Source organism: Nuphar pumila, chromosome 4 (genome assembly GCF_984573655.1).
Source record: "Nuphar pumila chromosome 4, dmNupPumi1.hap1.1, whole genome shotgun sequence".
Classification (NCBI taxonomy): Eukaryota; Viridiplantae; Streptophyta; class Magnoliopsida; order Nymphaeales; family Nymphaeaceae; genus Nuphar; species Nuphar pumila.
In genome coordinates, this window is record NC_143252.1 from 106365734 (window position 1) to 106375706 (window position 9973).

Genomic DNA, 9973 nt, shown 5'->3' on the forward strand with positions numbered 1-9973 from the left:
ATGAGGATTTCATGAATCCTCCTCCAGGCTACGGCTCCCAAACAGAGCCTTAGGATCAAACCTGCAACAACTATAGACCAGGCCAGTCCATTCTCCTAGAGTTTAGGACTATAGCAAAAAAACAAAAAAATTAGGGCTTGATCTCGATGGTTTCTTGATCAGTTTGGTTCCACTCATCCCATCTGACCATCACTCTCTACAAATGGATTCATCATGTTTGATTTAGTAAGAATCAACCCTTCAAGCGTATTTATAATTCGAGATCACACAATTTTGTGTTTTGTCAATTGTTGATTTTTGAATTGCCAAAAAATCTTATAAGTCAGATTTCGGCGATTTAAATGTCATTTTTTACTAAATGAATGATGTAGATAACGATCTATAGCGTCTGATTTGATCAAAACAACTTGCATCAATGAAATCCCAAAGAGGAGTACGAAGATAGGGGTGACATAAGGGGGGTGAGTGAAACAGATTTGGTTCCAAAGAGAGAACAAAAAAAAAAGGCCTTGTTCTTAAAATGTTTAGACAGTGGTCAACTAGAGGTCACTTAAAGGCAGGTAAATAAGTGAGGTTGGTCTACTATTTCTTGTTATGCATGCCTGGCTGGCTGCCTTGTCCTTTTTATCCCAAAAAGAGAAGGCTGGACCAGTGATGTGAGTTTGGTCAGTATGGTCCACAAAGACCTGAAAAATTGGACCCACTTTGAGATTTGTTCGGGTCACCAACGTTCTTGGCGTCTCTTATTGCCAAAAGCATCAGCTCCTAGGTTTGTCTTTCTCTTCGGATCTGTCCACACCAAATTATTGTCCAATATGAAGGAACAACTTTCCTTGGTCAAGGTCAAGTCTGTTTCTTAGTGACCTGTTTACATCCTACTCTCACAAGCTGCCTGCCGGTCCGGTCTCACTCAGCCCAAAGCATCTTTGGACCTATCCAGGTGGGTCCGATTATCTCACTGTGTTGGGTTGGGAGGAAACGCGTCCCAGTAGGACCCACCGGCCCAGGCCATATTTGTGTCTTTCTAATATAGTTGTCAATAAGTCGGGTATCCGACCCATCAGGGTGTACCCGAACTCTCCCAAACAACAAGTTTTTGGATTCGGATTCGGTTTTGAATTTAAGTTTTTCCAGGTCAAGAAAATGAAATCCCAAATCCCGATCCATATGATTTTAAAATACATATAAAACACTCAGGCCGAGTTGGATATCAGGCAAAAAAGCCAGGTTGGGTTGGATATCTAACAAAAATCATTACCCAAACCCAGCCTGCACATTACTCAGGTTAGATTGGGATCCACCCAAATAATAATATTCATGTCGGCATTTTTATGTCCATACTGAAAATTGGGGTTTGGGTCAGGTCGGTTTCCTGATGCAAACCCGACCCATTGACTTAGTTTCTAAGCTGCACCTGGAACCTACCCAAGAAGGGGCAGGGTCAGCCAGTTGGATGGTAAGGGACCCTTTACACCAGACCCTGGTCTAGGGCATGCCTGGGTCTGACCCGAGCCAGGCTTGTTAGTCTCTTTCTCCATGCATCAGTTCAACCTGAAAATGCTTGGACCTCAGACATGCATATGTACCTGTCCAAGAACGTAGGCTCGATAAGTTCGTTAGTCTAGTCTATAGAGACCCGGGTGTTAAATGGATCTGGATATGAATCCTACTGGATCCGATCAGTTTAAATTGGAACTGGGCTGGACCCATAAGCGCGATGGATAATCTAGCTCGGGGACGTCATAGACCGTTATGATAATGGATGAACACACCTATCTCATCCACACCAACTTGGCAATCCCCACAGACGGTTAGAACCAGACCCAATCCAGCAGATCTTTTTTTTCAATCGGACATAGCAAGGTCCAGCTCTGTATTTGACCCAAGTCCCACATCCACCCCATGTAGGGTTCCCAATAAATGGTCTCTTATCCATGATCCAACGAAACAACTAAAGCTCGTAACATGGCTGCGTGCCAAAGGTCTGCCCAAACCCAGTCGAGTGAGCCGGCCTGAAAGATTAGACCCAGCCTGGGCTAACTTAGATGATCCAAGGTGGGCCTTTAGCCCACGGAGTAGGCCCAACACGAAATGATCAGTGTACTGACCTGGTCCATATAAACTCTTAGGATGCAAATGGGTCGCAGCTCCAAATTGGATTCAGCCCATATTCTTAAGTCGCAAAGATATATATTTGAAACAAATGCGGTCTGGTCTACTCCAATCTCACAATCGGGTAAAAAGATATGTTTGAATTTGGGTTTCATCCAACCCATTTTAGTTTTTCACTTCAAAATGAATATATTCTACCCGTTTGACTTGGATCCAGCATCCACATGGTCTCATATCATAACTGGATCCAGAATTATTACCTCAGCTTCGGTTAGGGCTGGGAAATATTCTGCTTCTAAAGAGCTCGTAAAATAGGCTCAGCAAGCAGAATATATACAATAGGTATTCAGCTCAGCTCGACTCGAATAAGATCGTTAGGTAGTAAAAAATATATTTTAGATATATTTTACATGTTTTTTTTTTTGTAATCCTATTTCTTCCAGCTCTAACACAATGTATTTTTTCTATAAACAAGCCAGCTCGAACTCGGACTGAGGCTTGGCTCACCACAAGAATAAGCCAAGCTTGAACACTTCAAGCTCATCTCATTCAACTAACGGGTAGCATAGGCCCTGTCCTAGCGCCAGAGTTTTACACTGCCGGCATGACGACCGTAGGTATGGCAGGCTGCCAGCGTGACCAGGTCTTCATTCTATTCTAGGTGCAGTTTCTTTGGGTTATAAATCCAAAAACAAAATATGTTGAAAAATCTCCATATTGCATAATTTAGAAGCAATAAAATATAAGGATATCCTTGGCGGGTTCTATTGTAAGAGTTATGTTGTCAAATCGCTTGAAGCTCATTTACAAAATATATATCTTTTGGAGACTTGAAAATAGTAGTATTTGGACGGTAAACCTGCTAAGTCAAGCTCGAACTGGCTCGTTTACAAAATAAATAATTGTTTAAAATTTATAAGCAATAGGATTTGAACTCTAAACTTACTGCTTTGCAAGCCAAACGATTCAATCATCCTCACTTTATATAAAAAAAATGTGTAAAATTTATTTATTATTAAATAACAAATGAGTCAAAGACTGGTTGTTCATGCTCAAGCTTGCCAAGTAGGGATGGCAATGGACCAGGGCGGGGGACAAGGTCTCCACCCCCGCTCCATTTCAAAATCCCAGCTTCCATCCCCGCACGGTCCACCCCCGCCCCATTTCAAAATCCCAGCTTCCATCCCCGCACGGTCCACCCCCGCCCCATTTCAAAATCCCAGCTTCCATCCCCGCACGGGTTTTGATTTTAAGCTCCATCCCTGTTTCATGTCCTCCATCCCCGGTCCAAACGAGGTGGGACCCTGTTTCCCCTCGGTCCATTGCCATCCCTAAAGAAGGATTGGGGACGGGGTGGGTCGGGGCAAGGCGAAAATCAGGATGGGGCGGAAAAAAGCGTAAGTCCATCCCCGCCTCCATCCCTGCACGAGTTTTGATTTTTAACCTCCATCACTGTTTCATGTCTTCCATCCCCGGTTCAAACTTGGCGAGGCGGGGTGAGTTTCCGTTTTCCCCAAGTCCACTGCCATCTCTATTGCCAAGCTTATATTCATGAGTTTGAATGAGCTCTTTCCGAGCCCAACATAAGCAGAGTCACAAGCAGCTCATCTTGTTCCCCAGCCCATAGTTGCAGGTCCATCTAGCATACTTCAATTAACGAATATGAATCATTCAAACTAACTAAAAAGTAGGGCTATACATTGGGTCAGGTACCAGATAGCTGACGGGTAGTCGGGTACCCAATCCAAGATGGGTCAGGTTTAGGGCCCGACCCAGGCCAACTAGTAAAGGGGTCAGGTTCCAGGTAGAGGAAAAATGAGTACTCTATGGAGTTTGGCCAAGCACAGCCTAGCCCGTTTACTACTGAGCCCAAACCTGGGTCAGGCCTGCCTGATGTCCGCCTACCAAAAAAGTTCTACATGCACCAAGGTAGAGCGTGCTATCTTATGCATGCACACACACACACACACACACACACACACAGAGCAAGTAGGGAAGTAAACAGTACCAATTCACGTCGACCAGATATCCAACTGAATCCGAATTCAGATGTTGAAATGGATCTGAATCTGTTTAGTCTGATTCAGATCAGATGTTGAAATGGATCTGAATCAGGACTTGGAATCGAGCTTTTCATTCAGATCTAAGAAAAACCCAATAAGTAAATGTTGTATTTAAAGCTAGTCAGATCCGAATTTGATTTTCAGCTGATCTCCATCAGACTCTGAATTCAACCTGTTTACATCCCTAAACTACTACGGAGTACGGACCAAAATTCAAAAAGACCTGGTGAGTGATCCGAAACTGAATGGTATTAGCAATGTTACCAAGGGTGGACAACCACTAACCCGACCCAAATGTCACCCAGCTTCCAGAACCACTAACTCCACCTCCTTCTGTTGTAGCTCATTACAATAGAAACCAACAGAAGGACGAGTTAGTGGTTGTGGACCAGCATTTTATAGGATCCGCTCTCCATAACTTTACATACGGTAGCAGAAGCTGCCCCACCTTTTTTTTTAAAACACAACCTTTTACCAATAGCCCAAACAAAAATTTATTTTACTTTTTTCTTTGGCATTAAAACAAAATTTCATCAACCAACTGCGCTATATTTAACTTAGTTAATACCTCAATTTTAATAATTTAACTCTATGCATGTTCTCATGTTTTGATTATAATTTAGTCTCAAAGACTAACAAAATGTTACTGGTCAGATAAGCTAATGAAAAAGAACAACTACAACATGTACTAAGAGATGTATTGGTACCAATCTTTGTACTAGAATGACATTGGCAGAACTTCCCTCCCACAATATGAAATTTGTTCTTTTTTTTATGATTTGATTTGTTTATTATATTTCTTTTTTTCTTTTAAAAAGACTATTTATTTAGTAAAATATATATTTTTTATGTTGAACGATGACATATTTATCTATTTGATGTAAAAACAACTTCATTATTTGAGTACATGTTATCTAAAAATGCAAAATAGAAAACCATCATTTCTAATAGAAAGCTCATTTTTCCGCAACATATTTAACAATAATATAGAAAAACTGAAGATTTTATGTCTAGTTAAAATAAAAATTATCTATATGTATTTAAATTTTATCTTTTAATTTTTACTATCCAAAGATAAAATATTAAAGTAAAGATAATAAAATTGACTCTTCTTGTTATATGTTATAGAATCGCACAATACTTGAAAAGTTGAAATAAGTAAAGATTTACTCCAAAGCATTTATCTATGATCAACTATAAATATATGTATAAAACCTTGTATTCTAACAAATTTACATGACTTATGTTATAAATTCTTATATTTTAATTATTGTTTCTTGCTAACTCACAAAATGACATGTGCTATGAATAAAGGTAATTATGGTTCATTTTTTCTCGGATTATGATGAAGATTTTTTACACAAAGAAATGATTTGCTTATATATTAACATACCAATAAAATGTTGAAAGTAAAAGAGGTATGTGGTCATCTCTGCTATTTTATAGCTTTTTCTTAATTCTTGTAGGCAAGAAATAAGCTTTAAGTTTGTTTTTAATGCAGGTGGTAAAATCATTTGATTTAAATTTAGACTATATAAAGATTTTTTATATAAAGAGATGGTTTTACGATATAAGAGCATAAAAATAAAATGTTGAATGTGAAAGAGGTATATGATCGTATTTGTTAATTTTCCTTTTTCTTATTTGAAAATAATATTTATTTACTAAAATAAAATCATCTTTATGCATAACGGTGACATATTTCTCTACTTGGTATAAAAGCAACTTCATTATTTAAGTATATACTATTTAAAAATACATAATAAAAAACCTTCATTTCTGATGGAAAGCTCATTCTATGCAACAAATTCTCTTATAACATAGAAAAAATAAAGATTTTACCCATAGCTAAAGCAAAAATTATTTAATACAAAAAATAAAGAACATTTTGTAGATACTACATAATTTGAAATAAGTTAGCAAGTTTATTAAGATTCACAATCATGCATGTTAGTAAAACTTATAAAGATACAAACATGTATATATACAAGATGAAACCTCTTATCTTACCTCTTCTGTCATCATTAGCTCTATCCTTAGTGTATTTAGCCCTATTTATAAAATAAATAATTATTAAGTACAAATTAATAAGGATGTGATAAGTAAAGATCATTAAATAATGTCTTACATAAAAAATCTTAAAGTTGTATGTTCGATACTGTAATAGATATTTTTACTAAGTTGTTTATCGTACTTTATATTACACTTTAGATACCGTGGTTCTTTTAAGTGATTTATATTTAAAGCTAAAGATTGCATCACCTACATAAAATAAGAAAACATAAGTAGTGAACTTTGAATTATTGTTTATAATAGTTAGAAAAATACATATAAAAGGTCAAAGTTTATTATCGTGCTTGATAATTGTTAGAACCAAACTATTGTCTACAAATCGTTCATCATGTTCTTCGCCAAGCCAGTATAAGTTTTTTTGTGATATCTTCACTGTTATATAACAAAGTAAGTAAGCAAATATCAAGATATTTATTGAAAATTTTATAAAATAAAAAATGTGAATCTCTTACAGTCCATCATATGTAACTTATTTGACATCAAGTTCGGATATTTTCAAATAATGTGTAGCTCCTTAACAAATAAAAAATACATTTATGTGCATTTTTATATCCTAATCCTTTACATTTGCATAGTGACCATTATATAACAAAACAAAGTTAAATTTGTTATATTTAGTAAAAATATATTTATTTATTAAATATCTATCTTTTAATCTTTTCTATCAAAAATGAAATATAAAAGCAATGATAATAAAATTGACTCTTCTTCTTATGTGTTAGGGAATCATGAAATACTCACCTTCTTTCTTCCTCTACCTTTTCCTTCTGAGAATGGGCTATCGTGCGGAATCTATGATTGCACTTTTGGCTCGCCTGACTGTTAGTCCGTCAGAGTCCTTTCGAGCCTAGCCCTGAAAACTTGACTGACCCTTCGTTTATTCTCTAGAGGTCTTGACGATATCGTTCTTCTGAACTACCGTTAGTGTATTTGAGTCAGACCCGATGGTGGAGTTCGATTTCGCTTCGATATTCTAGGGCATGTGCTTTTTTGTTTACTTTTTTTTTGAGGTGCTACTACCTCTATAGGGTGCTCTCAAATAGTTCTGCTTCAAGGTGCAGTCGAAAGTGTGTTTTCTCTTCCTCCCAGCTAATAGTGAGTCAGTCTTGTCCCTTTTATTGGTAAGCTTTAAAGTCTTTCTCGTTCTCAATGCTTCTGGTCTCTTTTTTTTCTGACTTTACTCAGACTTTCATTTAGCATGCGCGAAAAATAAATTTGTTTCACCATTGCTTGTCTTTAAGAAGTCGAGCCATTTTGTGCTCTTATTACTGCTGTGCCAAGGACCAACATATGAACTACTTTGCCTCGGTGAGTAAGAGTGAAAGACTTATCTCGCTCCAACAAACAAACGAGACCTACCTTACGTCATAAAAAAAGAGAGTGTAGCTTTGAATTTATGTACAGTTCAGAGCGAAGCAGATCCACCGGACGGTCAAGCACCGAACATACCTTGCTAAAGTGAGTAGAAAAAAAGAGTATAGAGTTAGTTCTGCCCAACGATATGACTCATTGAGGCGCTCGGAGAAAAGCACTCCGACCGACCTCCGAAATGCATTATGACATTCTCATTGGAAGGATGATAGACTAACCTGACCTAACCAACCACAAAGAGGAAAAGTAGAAAACCAACACTAGGAGACTGAAACGACACCACACAGGCTCTTTAGCTCTCGATACAGACAATGTCGGTATGGTAGTGAAAAAGCTCCTCTATCGAGCTCCCCATTACTCATTGTTAGGGCACGATAACAATGACTGACCACTAATCGAGAGAATAGGTGTTGCCTTCTTTGCTTATAGTAAAGCATCAAGTATTCAGGCTAGCAAGCAAAGTTACTTTCCCCTGCTTAGTGAGAAATAAGTGACGGGCAAGCTTCAGAGTAAACTAAATAAGGGGAGATCGAATTCGGCTTTGATGAGCCATCAAGTTCCATCTACTATGCTTGACAAAAGGTTGTGTCTGACTTATCCGCTTTTTGTCTGTCTGTTTTGGATGCCCAGCTATCCCTAACAGAAAGGAAATGAACATCTCATTCAAGGAATCCCTTCTCTCTACTAGCTAAAGGAAACTACTTTTGTTGTTGCAATGGATATGACATAAGGAGAGAGACCTTCGTTTGCACCAGACTTGGAACGATACTTGAAGAGTGTGTGTTAGCTGCTTGAAGGGAACTGTAGAGATTAATAACATAACTCATTCAGGAGGAGCAAGTTGAGTATCTTTATCTCCTTTTCAGAAGCCTATGTAGGCTTGCTCCACACTTGCTCACTTCGAAGAAGAGAAGGCTCGCTCCGAAGTGGAGAAGAGTCGTCACTCGATCCTCGCCTTCCTTTAGTCTCGCTTCGCAACTCGCTCCTACAACTTTGCTCGTAGGCAACACTCACAACTTTTGGTCCCTCTCTTTTGAGACACAACGACAATGGGGAGGGGTGGAGGAGATGAACATGTCAAGACAAAGGCAAAAATGGAAGCAAGCAATCAACACCTATCAATGATAATTAGGCTTGGCTTGGTTAGTAGTGCCTGCCTATTCTGTCTCGCCTATCTGCCAGAACTCATGTGTCAGCAGGCTAGGGGGCAAGGACCATCGAAGAAGTGTCCTGATACGTCGCAACCACTACTTTGACTCCTTTTATGCAATTATGAACTCAATGAAACTTTCTCGATTCCAATGCAACTTCTCCTTTTGGAGCTCACATAACAAAGTATGCAAGCCTCTCTACGAAGCCAACATAAATCTTATCTGAATGCAAAAAATAAAAGGTACTTTCATTATGGTGGTATACCAGCCGTCTGTTCTGGGACTTCCAGTTCCAATCGGAGCATATGGATCCGTAAATGGATTTTTATGTATTCGGTTGTGCTCATTTTTTGGAAAAAAGTTTCTTCGTTTTGGAAACATGGTCAACCATAAATTCTTATGTTCCTAATTCTTTATCCACCGATGCAGAAAATGATCCAATTTTTCATTCTCATAGGAGGCCGGAAAGTGGATGAGCTATAGGTTGGCATAAAGTGATTCATCATGCTCAAACATGAGATGATTGTTTGTTAAGGTTGATTTATAGATCATCAAATTCTCACAAATGGAATGAGAAGTGGGTCCATGTAAATGATCGAGACCTCAAAAACAACAATGCTTCAAACCCATAAGAACCCAAAGGCAATCATTGAGTGAACTGTATCTTCTTCATGTTAGTTGACCTAAGCTACACCATTACTGCTGGGGTGGGGCTCAACCTCCAAACCATAAGTGGGACAAGTTTTTGCCTCATACAGTTCAGGCCAAAGACCAGGGGAAGTCGAGAGATAGGGAGACCCAACAGCTGCCAGTAGGGACAGATAGGAAAGGGGGTTTACCCCAACAATCACAAATAAGAAAACCGACCCTATAGCATTAGCACTTCACGTTCCTTCTATGGAATTCCCTTCCAAGGGCGAGATAGGTGACTAATACAAAAAAAAATGGAAAGTAGTTGTCGTCTGACCAATTAGCTCGAACACCAGAGAGATCTGCTCGTGCCCACCCAATCCCTAAATGGAATGGCTCTCTTTGTGATGTTGTGCCTTGACTCAAATCCCCACGTCCATTTTTCTCCACTCACAACCCAAGAAGTTGGCTTTGCCAACAACATTAGGGTCATCCCCTTTATTGTATGTTGACGTCGACCTAGGCTGGCTTTTTGGGAAGCCTATTCCCACCGCATTCGTGGTCGGGCTGGCC